The sequence below is a fragment of the Myotis davidii genome, unplaced genomic scaffold (assembly GCF_000327345.1).
Source record: "Myotis davidii unplaced genomic scaffold, ASM32734v1 scaffold226, whole genome shotgun sequence".
NCBI lineage: Eukaryota > Metazoa > Chordata > Mammalia > Chiroptera > Vespertilionidae > Myotis > Myotis davidii.
The window spans coordinates 4258317-4269232 of record NW_006297224.1 but is presented as its reverse complement, the minus strand read 5'-3'; the positions used below and the strand labels follow the sequence as shown (position 1 = coordinate 4269232).

Below are 10916 nucleotides of genomic sequence, written 5' to 3'. Positions count from 1 at the left end.
CAGGAATGGGAAATGATGTGCAGAGTCAAGGCAGATGTGAAAGACAAAAAAAAAGAGTGGCATCTTCAAAGAATTGCAACAAGGGATAGTGTTGTATAATTATTTAACTGTTCATAAGCATCAAAAGAACATTGATGAGGTTAAAGAAACTGGCAGCTCCATTAGAAAGCATGCTAAGTTGGTATCAACTGTTTTCAAGAAAGATTCCTTCAGTGTTTGAAGAGGGATGGACACAAGTACAAATGAGAAAAGTTCAACTGGAAAGAACTCAAAAGCCAAAGAGACTGACGTGAAAGAAGAGGGCCCACACTCACTGCTGATGGGAATGTAAACTGGTAGAGCCACTATGGAAAACAGTATGGAAGCTCCTCAAAAAATAAAGTATAGAATTACCAGTCGTCTGGGATATTTATAATGGAGAGGCTATGCATGTGGGAGGGCAGGAGGCATACCATAAAACACCCTCTGCACCTTCCTCTCAATTTTGTAGTGAACCTAAACCTGCTCTAAAAAATAAAGTCTATTTAAAAGGAAAAGAAAAATGCACAAAGGAGGATACAGTAAGAAAAAAAGAACCTACAAACAGGTACACCAAAGTATTACCATAGGACAGCTCGTTATTGAAATTACTGATATTTATTTTCCTCATGTCTATCTAAATGTTTCAAATTTGTTATAACAAAATTATACTGAATCCCAAATATATACCTGAGTATATTTCTGGACTGCTCACTCTATTCCAGTGATCTGTCAATCCCCACATGCATCGATATGACATGTTTATAAGTTATCTTTGTTCAGTAATGCTTTTTTCTCGTTGTAGAACAAGTTCCTCATTGCCCCTTTTCCTTTTGAGAAATTTTCTGCCAATTCTCATTTATTTATTCTTTCAAATAAACCTCACAATCATTTTATAAAGCAAGGGCTTGCAAACTTTTCTATAAAGGGCCAGAGAGTAAATATTTCAGGCTGGTGATCTTTCTATCATTTATTCTTAGCTAGCAGGCTACACAAAAATAGCCCAAAGGTCAGTTTGTGGAATCCAGTATAAAGTGTAGTTCCCTACCTACCTGCAAAGATTTTGGCCTCTTGATTCAGTTTGTACTGAATTTAGATGTTCAAGAAAAATTAACATCTTTCCAATAATAAATCTTTTTCAAAAGTAAATTGATTCTTCATTTATTAAAGTTCTCCACAGCATTCCTCAGTAGAGTTGTATAGCTTATATTTATGAACTAGAGGCCTGGTGCACAAAAATTCATGCACTCGGGGGATCTCTCAGCCCACCCTGTGCCCTCTCGCAGTCTAGGACCCCTTGGGGGATGTCCACCTGTTGGCTTAGGCCTGCGCCCGGGCCAAACATCCTTAGCGCTGCCGCAGAGGCAGGAGAAGCTACCGCCACCACTGCTGCGCTGGCCAGCCATGAGCCGGCTTCTGGCTGAGTGGCATGCGCACTGACCACCAGGGGGCAGCTCCTGCGTTCAGCCCAGGTTGTGGGTTCTGGTCCCAGGAATAGGAGGCAGCCAATTAATGTTTCTCTCTCCCTCTTTCTTCCTCTCTCTCTCTAAAATCAACAAAAACATTAAAAATACTGATACTAAAACATATCATTGTTAAATAGGAACAAGGAAAGAGCTTACAAATTTCTGGGGAGGAAGAGAACTGGTCACATTTTTTTAAAAAGCCATCAGAAATCAACAGCCACAACAGAAACTGGCCATGAAGCAATGACTTCAAATTCCGAAGAATTCTACACCCAGCTCTAGCTAGTTTTGCTCAATGGATAGAGCATCAGCATACCGACTGAAGGGTCATGGATTCAATTCTGGTCAAGAGCACATGCCCAGGTTGCCAGATCAATCCCCAGTGGGGGACATGAAGTAGGCAGCCAATCAATGTTTCTTTCTCATCACTGATGTTTCTCTCTCTCCTTCTCCCTTCCTCTCTGAAATCAATAAATATATTTTTTTAAAAAGAACTCTACACCCAACTAACTACAGATATATATATGCACACACACACAACCTATCTAATAAAGGAATATGCTAATTGACCCTCACGCTGCTGCAAAATGGTGGCGCTCACAGCCAATAAGGAGGGAATATGCTAATTGACCATCATGCCCTCAAATATGGCAGTACCCACAGCCACAAGATGGTGGCGCCCAGTCCCCTCAGCCTTGCCAGGGCAGCAGGTGCATGGCAAGGCTGGTCCACCCCTAGGGGGGCCCAGCCGCTCTACGTACCTGCCTCCAGAGACCCCCAGTCTCCTCAGCCCCCCAGGCGCCCAGGGCTGGCCCAAGGCACAGGCAAACTTTGGATGGTTGCTGCCCAGCTGCCCAGGGCCTCCCGAGGCTCAGGTAACCAGGGCCGGCTGAGGCTTGTGCTGCCAACAGTGGCAGCAGCACAGATGTGATGGGTCATCACCTTCCCCTGATCGCCGGGTTGCCTCCCACCCGAGGGCTCCCGGACTGTGAAAGGGGGCAGGCCGGGTTGAGGGACCCCCCCCCCCTCCACTGCATGAATTTTCATGCACCAGGTCTCTAGTATATATACGTGTGTGTGTGTGTGTGTGTGTGTGTGTGTGTGTATTGCATTAACATGCAAGGTCTCAAAAATCTTTAACTCTCATTGGTAACTATTTTCAAAAACTACTGAAGATGTGATCCACCAAATTGAACAAGAAACCAAATAAAAGAAAAGGGACACAGAAAATGAAGAGATGCAACAAAGAAGTCAGATGAGAGAGAATCAGAGAAAAATAAAAGGAGATTCAAGAAAGACAGGTATGCACCAGATATAGAGAGCAGTGGTACAGATTAAGAGTAATGTGATTCAAGCTACCTTCATTTGATAAGGCTGTGACAAAGATGCCTATTATTCTACCCTTAAAACACACACACACACACACACACCAATTTCCTAGCCCAAACTTTTATCTATACTTAACCATGTGTTCACGAAGCTTTCTCTCCTCCGTGCCCTGCTCCCTGGAACAGCTAAGAATTTCACACCCCAATAGTTCAGCTTTAACCTAACTCTTAAAATATATAGAGCAGCTCACTCCCACAGACCACTCTCCTAAGTGAAGGTTAATTAGCTGGCCCACACCATAGCGGCATCAGGTAACTGTAGTCTTATGTTTCTCAGAACACGTTCATGATCTTACCTACTGGTTTCCCCAAGAGGGGCTCTAAGAGTAATTCCAGGAAGTGAAAGCCAAACAATAACCCAGAAAAGGTGTTCAGCTTATCTTCTCTACTCTTGGGAACTTCATTTAACAATAGCAGTACTAACCTTTTCTTACACATCTAAGTTTTTAGTTTTTCTAACTAAAACACACTGCTAAAAGGAACATATAACACTGGATTAAACTGTAATTATACCATTTAAAAATTCAAGGGAAGGATTAACATAAGTCAGGATGGGGGAAATACGAATGATCATGGATACATGGTTCTTCAGTCTATTACTCTAACACTTTTGCACATATGTATTTTATATTTTTTTCTACATATAAACATTTCACAATTTGAAAGGGGAGGAGCTTTAAAAAAAAGTAGTCTGATAGCCAACTATAGTCACAGAAGGGAGTTTCTTTGTTTTTTTGTTTTGTGTTTTATTAATTCTCACCAGAGGATATTTTTCCATTGATTTTTAGAGAAAATGGAAGGGAGACAGAGAGAGAAGCATTGATGTGAGAGAGACACATCGATTGGTTGCCTTCACACTTGTCCTGACCAGGGCCAGGGATCAAGCCTTGATTGCAATTGAACCCGGACCCTTCAGTCCGCAGACTGACGCTCTTTCCACTGAGCCAAATTGGCTAAGACAAGAAGTGTTTTTACTTGACCATTTGAGTTTTTACATTTTTAACATTTTTGCAAAAACATTTACCTTACAGATATACTACCTCAAGTATGGAAATGCTATATAGAGAAAAAGGTTATTGATCAGAGCACTGAAATAGGAAATGATTACAAATAATCTAAACATTGATCAATATAGAAATAACTATGATCAAGACCAAACCATGTACACGTGAAGATTCTCACTGAGCATCAAGTTATGTGTTACTACGTAATAATGAGGACGTATGCTACCCCACATATATGTCTGGGAACAACGTTTAAATAAATCACAAGATGCTGAAATGGAAAAAAAAGAGACCAAACCATGTAATAGATATCATCAGAAAAGAAAGCTTTATGTGTTGATATGCAATGCTCTAAAAGACATATTAGGTGAATATCATAATATGCCAGAACAGTGTACATAACAGTTGGCTACCACTTTTTCTTTAAAGAATATGCAGCCCTGGCTAGGTGGTTCAACTGGTTGGAGCGTCACCCCATACATCAAAAGGTTGCACGTTCAATTCCCAGAGTACATACCTAGGTTGCGGGTTCAATCCCTGGTCGGGGCATATAAGGGAGGCAACCAGTTGATATTTCTCTTTCACATGATGTCTCTGTGTCTGTCTCTCTCTTGCTTTCTCTTCCTCCCTCCCTTCCTCTCTCTAAAATCAATAAATATATCCTTGGGTTAGGATTTTTAAAAAAGAATATACATATTTGCTTGTACTATATATACAAATCTCTACGGAAAGATACAAAATGACAATTGTTAGTTACCTCTAGAGGTAATCCACCTGGATAGGATCAGTTAAGACGACTTTGCAGTATACTCTTTTGGACAAAATTTGAGTTTTGAACAATGTAGAGTACTGCCCTATTCACACAATTTTTAAATAGCAAAAAAAAGCCTTAGGACAATTTTAATTCCATACAAGACCAAACAATTATCTTTGAAAGATTAAAATAGAAGTTTTCCTATGAGAGAATTAAACAGTAACTTATCCAACCAAATTGGTCATATTCATTGTACAAAATTAAGGCAAATATACTACAGATGCATGTTTATATACACCAGAATATGTGTAGATTCTAGAGCTATGTTATCCAATTTGGTAGCCACTAGCTACATATGAAATTAAATTTCAAGTAATTAAAATTATATTTAAATTAATTACAGTTTACAATTAATTTCCTTGGTTGCACTAGTCACATTTCAAGTACTCAATAGCCATGTGTGGCTAGTGTCTGCCATGTTGGATGGCACACAGCCTGTGCCATGTAGCTTCCTTAATGTTTCGTGTTAACTCACTTAATTCTTACTATACACATAAATGTAACTGAATTCTTTTATAATTCTAAGTATTTTATTTGAAATATTTTAAAACATTATTCTGAAAACAGGACCAGAGACGTCAACAATTGCTAAAAACGTCTATTTAAATTTTAGGCCATGGGCACATATTAGTGATTAAAAAATAATTAAAACCTACATACTATAAACCAAAATCCAAGATATTTCACAATCCTACGCATTATTTTTTAAAAAGTTTACAAGTTCAAATGAAAAAAAAAATTTATATATATATCTCACTTCTCATCCCACTACGCCACTGCCCATAAATCGTCTGGTACACCCTTTTAGTTTTGATTTTATATTTAACTTATTTGTGTATGATGATGACCTACACATTGACTTTATTCTTAAGGTAGGAGGAATTTTACTGAAGATAAAGTTCTTTTTAGTTTGGGGTGAATTTGTTTCTTTTTTGAAAAGAATAGTAATAAAGCTTGAGGCCAGAACCCTATAAAATGTATTTATCCTAAGATATTAAGAATATTAGGAAAAAACTATGTTTTATCTTTCCAATTAAATTATCAAATTTTCTTGCCTTAGTTAATACTTAAAGATTATAACTAATTTCTGTATAGCATTTTAGAATAACAAGTTTAAAATATACAACTAAAAACATGCTTATGTATATTTTAGCTTTAAAAATTACTGTAAAGCCATGCGTTTCAGAGAAATCTTTAGATCTCACTACCTTCCCCAAACAATTTTGCTTTTAAGACTAGGAACATATTATAACTGAAAACTTTTTTCAAAACAACTATTTAACTCTTTGCCAAACCTCTCACCAAAATTACTAAAAGAACAAAGGTAGTGGAGAATAAATTTCATAATCTCAAAATTTTTTAAATGTACTACTGTTTTCACTAGCAAAATATTTTAACTGGCAAATCATTTGAATTGACAAGGTCCAGAAATTAAATGAGAAAATGGAGACAGGAATTGACCATTCACTTTGAGAAATCTACGCATAAAGTTCTGGACCAATTACTAAAATATGACCAGTATAACTACTCGTTTAGTCCTCAGAAGCAGAGACCAAGTTGCTATTATTTTCATATGATTCCGTACTTCAGTTACCAAACATTGTGGTAGCCTAAAAACAAATATCCACACATTTTATCTTATAGCTATAGCAAAATATCTAGTGAAGTGTTTATCAAACTAATCTTCCCAAGTTGCATAAGGAAAGCACATTGCATGCCTATTGCAAAGAGTGTCATGGTTAAGAACACATATCTGGAACTTGGCTGCTTTAGTTTGAACTCCACCCCACCACTTACTAGCTGTGTGATCTTGGACAAGTTAGTCATACAAAGTTACTTAATCTCTTTGTGCCTTGATTTCCTCATCTGCGAAATAAGAATATTACCTACCTCACAGGGCTGCTTGTAAGGATTAATATATATAAAGCATGGGGGGGGGTGTCAATTGTGGAAAAGGGAGACATATGTAAAACTTTAGACAATTAAAAAAAAAGCATTTAGTGTGGTGCCTGACAAGTATATACTGCAAGTGCTTTATTTTAGCTAAATAAAGATCTGCTTACATTAAAAATAGATGTAACAGACTGTGTTTAAAAGGTCATTTTCATTAAGTCATTTGCTTGAAATCCAATGCTGGTTAGATTTGTCATAATTCCACAGAAACTTACTAAACATAGTGTGACTGAAGTACAGCTTCCCATTGTTTCTGTGGGATAATGTATCAAAAGTCCCAACTGGCGGGTTGTGGGCTCTCGATCCCCAGTCGGTGGCGTGCAGAAGGCAGTTGATCAATGATTCTCTCTCATCATTGATGTTTCTATCTCTCTCTCCCTCTACCTTCCTCTCTGAAATCAATAAAAATATATATATATTTTTTAAAGTTCCAACTGAGCAAAAAAAATCTTACTTTTCTGATTATATTCTCAGTTTTTGGAAGTGACTTATTCAGCACATAAGAGACAAATGTGATTTTTTTTTCGGACACAATTAGGAATTTTTGAAGAAACACTAGTGATTTTTACGATATAGATAGGAGTAGGAAGAGTATCTGAGAATTGTGGATCATAAATAAGCTTTGCATTTCTTGTTAATGGCCAAGGACTGATAATCAAAAGGCAGCTATGTGAATTTCCTAGCAAAGAGAGGAAAAGGTGTATACACTATGTATGCATGGATACACTGGCATGCAACATATTCATGGAGTACTATAAACTTCATTTAGTTCTTCATGAATGACAAACTGCCATCTCAGAATACTGCATTAAAACATCAAAATCACTATAAGATATCTTATTTCCATTTTTTAGCTAGATTTAGAACGTTGTTTTCAAGGTCATACAGATATTTAAGTTAGACTATAACCTGTATTTGTTTCCACTGCTCAAAAGAGTCTCTATGACAAAGACAGAACAAGTCACAGGTACCAGAAGAACCAGAAAATTTCCAGTAGTAGCAAGGAAGGAAAAGTAGAAATTACCACTGCTAGAACAACTATTTCACAGGTTCCTTGTTATGTCCAAGACTGTTGGTTGGCATTTCTGTATTCTTAACCATAAATTAAACAGAATATTTTATTAAAATGTTTTGCTTAAAGTTTTCTGTCCAAATGGGTAAGTTTACATAATTGATTTTACATCTTTAGTGTGTGAACTGTGTATTTCTAAGTTGAATTTCTCCGTGTCAAACAATTATGCATACTAGTAATTCAAAGTATAAAATGAAGTGAAATTTGGAATATAAATACCAGATTCATTTTGTTGCTTTATGAATGAATTTTTATATACTGAGTTCTTTCATTAAAGCAAGAACATGCATATTAATTTGCAAGATCTGCTTGTCAATCAAGTCTTTGATTAATAAACAACACTGAATTATATGACATATTTGTCAATGTGTATTTAAGCCTTATTTACTTTTAATAAATAAACTCTGCAATACAAAGCATGTTTCTAAAGGATAAAAAATGAAACAGATCAGATGACCAGATCCCACTTTTGAAATTAATGTACAACTTTACATACTGAAGAGACACAGTGTAAAAAGAAATAAAATTATATACCTTCAATTTAACTATAAAAAAAATAATGCAATCTCTTACCTTAAAAAGAACTACTAGTATGGGGGGAGGGGGGGTCAATGGGAAAAAGAAAAAAACAACAAAGGGGACAGCTAGAATACAATAAATGTATAGATTTATACATTTAAATGTATCAATTTAAAAGAAAAAGAACAAGTAAAAAGAAAAAAAAGGCTCAATAATAAAGAATACAGAATGAGCCGAAACCGGTTTGGCTCAGTGGATAGAGCGTCGGCCTGCGGACTGAAAGGTCCCAGGTTCGATTCCGGTCAAGGGCATGTACCTGGGTTGCGGGCACATCCCCAGTGGGAGATGTGCAGGAGGCAGCTGATCGATGTTTCTCTCTCATCGATGTTTCTAACTCTCTATCTCTCTCCCTTCCTCTCTGTGAAAAATCAATAAAATATATTAAAAAAAAAAAGAATACAGAATGAAGATAAAGCTGAAGAAACATGTCCTGCTGGTGACAAGATGGCCTGGGGAAACGGCCTTGCCATCTTCACCAATTAATAAGTCTAATTTGACCCAGCCACATTTCAAATGCCAAAAGAGTAAGAGTATTGTTTACCCCAATGTTCAAAAATATTGCCATATTTGCTGTAAAGAGGGAAAATGCTTCCTTTAATTTACCCTATCAAGCTTCTCAACAAATTTAATGTAACTGAACTTATACACACAAACTTGAGAAAAACCACACAATATCAAATAGAAATCGCTGATATTTTATGTACACAGATAAAAAGTCCCCTATGAAAGGTGGGACAAGGAGGGAAAAAACAAACAAACATGGTTCTTTTAAGTATCTGTTATGCCCAGCAAAAAAGCAGTAATAAAAGTTAGAAGCTAGCTGAAATAGCAATGAACGTTTGTTCATTTTGTAGGTTTAAGCATGGATACCTCAATTGCAACCAATACTAATCAGCTGCTTAAGAAAAAATAAAGCCCTAACCGGTTTGGCTCAGTGGATAGAGCGTCGGCCTGCGGACTGAAAGGTCCCGGGTTCGATTCCAGTCAAGGGCATGTACTTTGGCTGCGGGCACATACCCCAGTAGGGGATGTGCAGGAGGCAGCTGATCGATGTTTCTAACTATCCCTCTCCCTACCTCTGCAAAAAATCAGTAAAATATATTTTTTAAAAAATAAATAAAAACCACTATTTAAAGTTGTCCAAAAAATTATAAATAATTTGTGGACGAGGATGCATTAAAAGTACTAAAAATCTGCATTTTCACCAAAAATGAACAATTCTGCACTATTTTATATATCCTCAAACTACTATAGTTTCAATCTGGCGTTCCACTTTCATACACTTTAGGTTTTTAGGTTCACTACTCCCCAAATTTAAATGCAGAATCCAAATCATCCTGGGACAGCACTAGAACAATCACTATACTGTGTCACTGATTGAGAATTAAGCTCACTAAACATTCACATTAAACAAGGTATAGAATCACATCTTGTATAACTTTGTTGGTACAATGTTCTAAAATCAGGGTCTATAAATATTTACTGACTCAAAATAGTCCTTCAACACTCAGTAGAGTTCTGTTCTGTGCTGTTGAAACAAATCTGCATTATTTTGCAAAATCTAAAGGACCTAAATGTTACTGAAATTTCACAGAATACATTATTACTGTTTAGAAGCTTTAGCCTTGCCACCATTACCAGCTGTAATTTTTTTTTTTTAATGACACTGGTAAAGTGGGTAGGACAGCAGATACGGTCAAAAGTGAACATCAGAACCCATTAAAAGGGATTTAAATTAAAATTTTACAGATTTCTCCTAAGTCTTTACCTATGTAACATTAATATCCCAAAGTCAACTAATTGTATCAGAAACCTAAGAGACAGTTTTGCAGTCAATCTAATTTCCAGGAACATAAATGAAAACTGATACCAATAAAAGAACAAGTAATCAAGCAGACAAACTCCCCTAAATTCTGGCAACAAGGTAAGAATAGTTTACATCAATCATCAATGTAATGGGGGGGAAAGCCTTAGAGTGAGTGAGTGAGTGAGTGTGTGTGTGTGTGTATACATATATACATATATACACACATAAACATACACACACACACACACACACACACACATATATATATATAGCTTTCCCATGGCTAGTTAAGCAAATTTGTAGACCATTACCAAAACCACAAACTAGCATTAGATATACAAAAATATCTGGCAACCCTGGTCTAGAACTGGTTCCAGAGTGTCAAAGGATTTCTGGTTGCTAATAAACTCCATTATACCTCTAAAGCAATGTCACTTAGGTGTGACATTCCTAAAACAGCCACACAGGCAGGCCTAGAAGTTTCAGGGAGCCGGTGCTGGCAAACCCAAACTAGGACCAAGATACCCTCTCCTTTGGGCGGTCACTCCCAACTTTCTGTTCTGGGATCTGCTTGCTTCAACTAAGTTTAAAATAGTGCCTAATTGGAGAGGAAAACGGATAAAGAAAACACACATGGAAAATTAATTTTCAAAGTTAAGTGAAGTGAGTCTTTAAAAAAAAAATGCTTTGGGCAGTGAACACTCTGAAGAACTGGACCCGGACTCCTCGGCATGCTCGGCGGCGTGCGCAGGGCGCGGAAGGGATGAATGAATGGGAGGCCGGCGTGTGTGCTCGGCGGGAGGTCCGGCCTGCGG

At 37.1% G+C, this 10916-nt stretch overlaps 1 protein-coding gene and 1 pseudogene across 1 annotated transcript in view; one reads left to right on the top strand and one right to left on the bottom strand.

The window, feature by feature from the left end:
- Positions 1–331, top strand: part of LOC102753537 — a 1164-nt pseudogene extending 833 nt beyond the window's left edge.
- Positions 1–10916, bottom strand: part of EIF4E (eukaryotic translation initiation factor 4E) — a 40478-nt gene that overhangs the window by 28862 nt on the left and 700 nt on the right. The gene's annotated exons all lie outside the window — the stretch shown is intronic.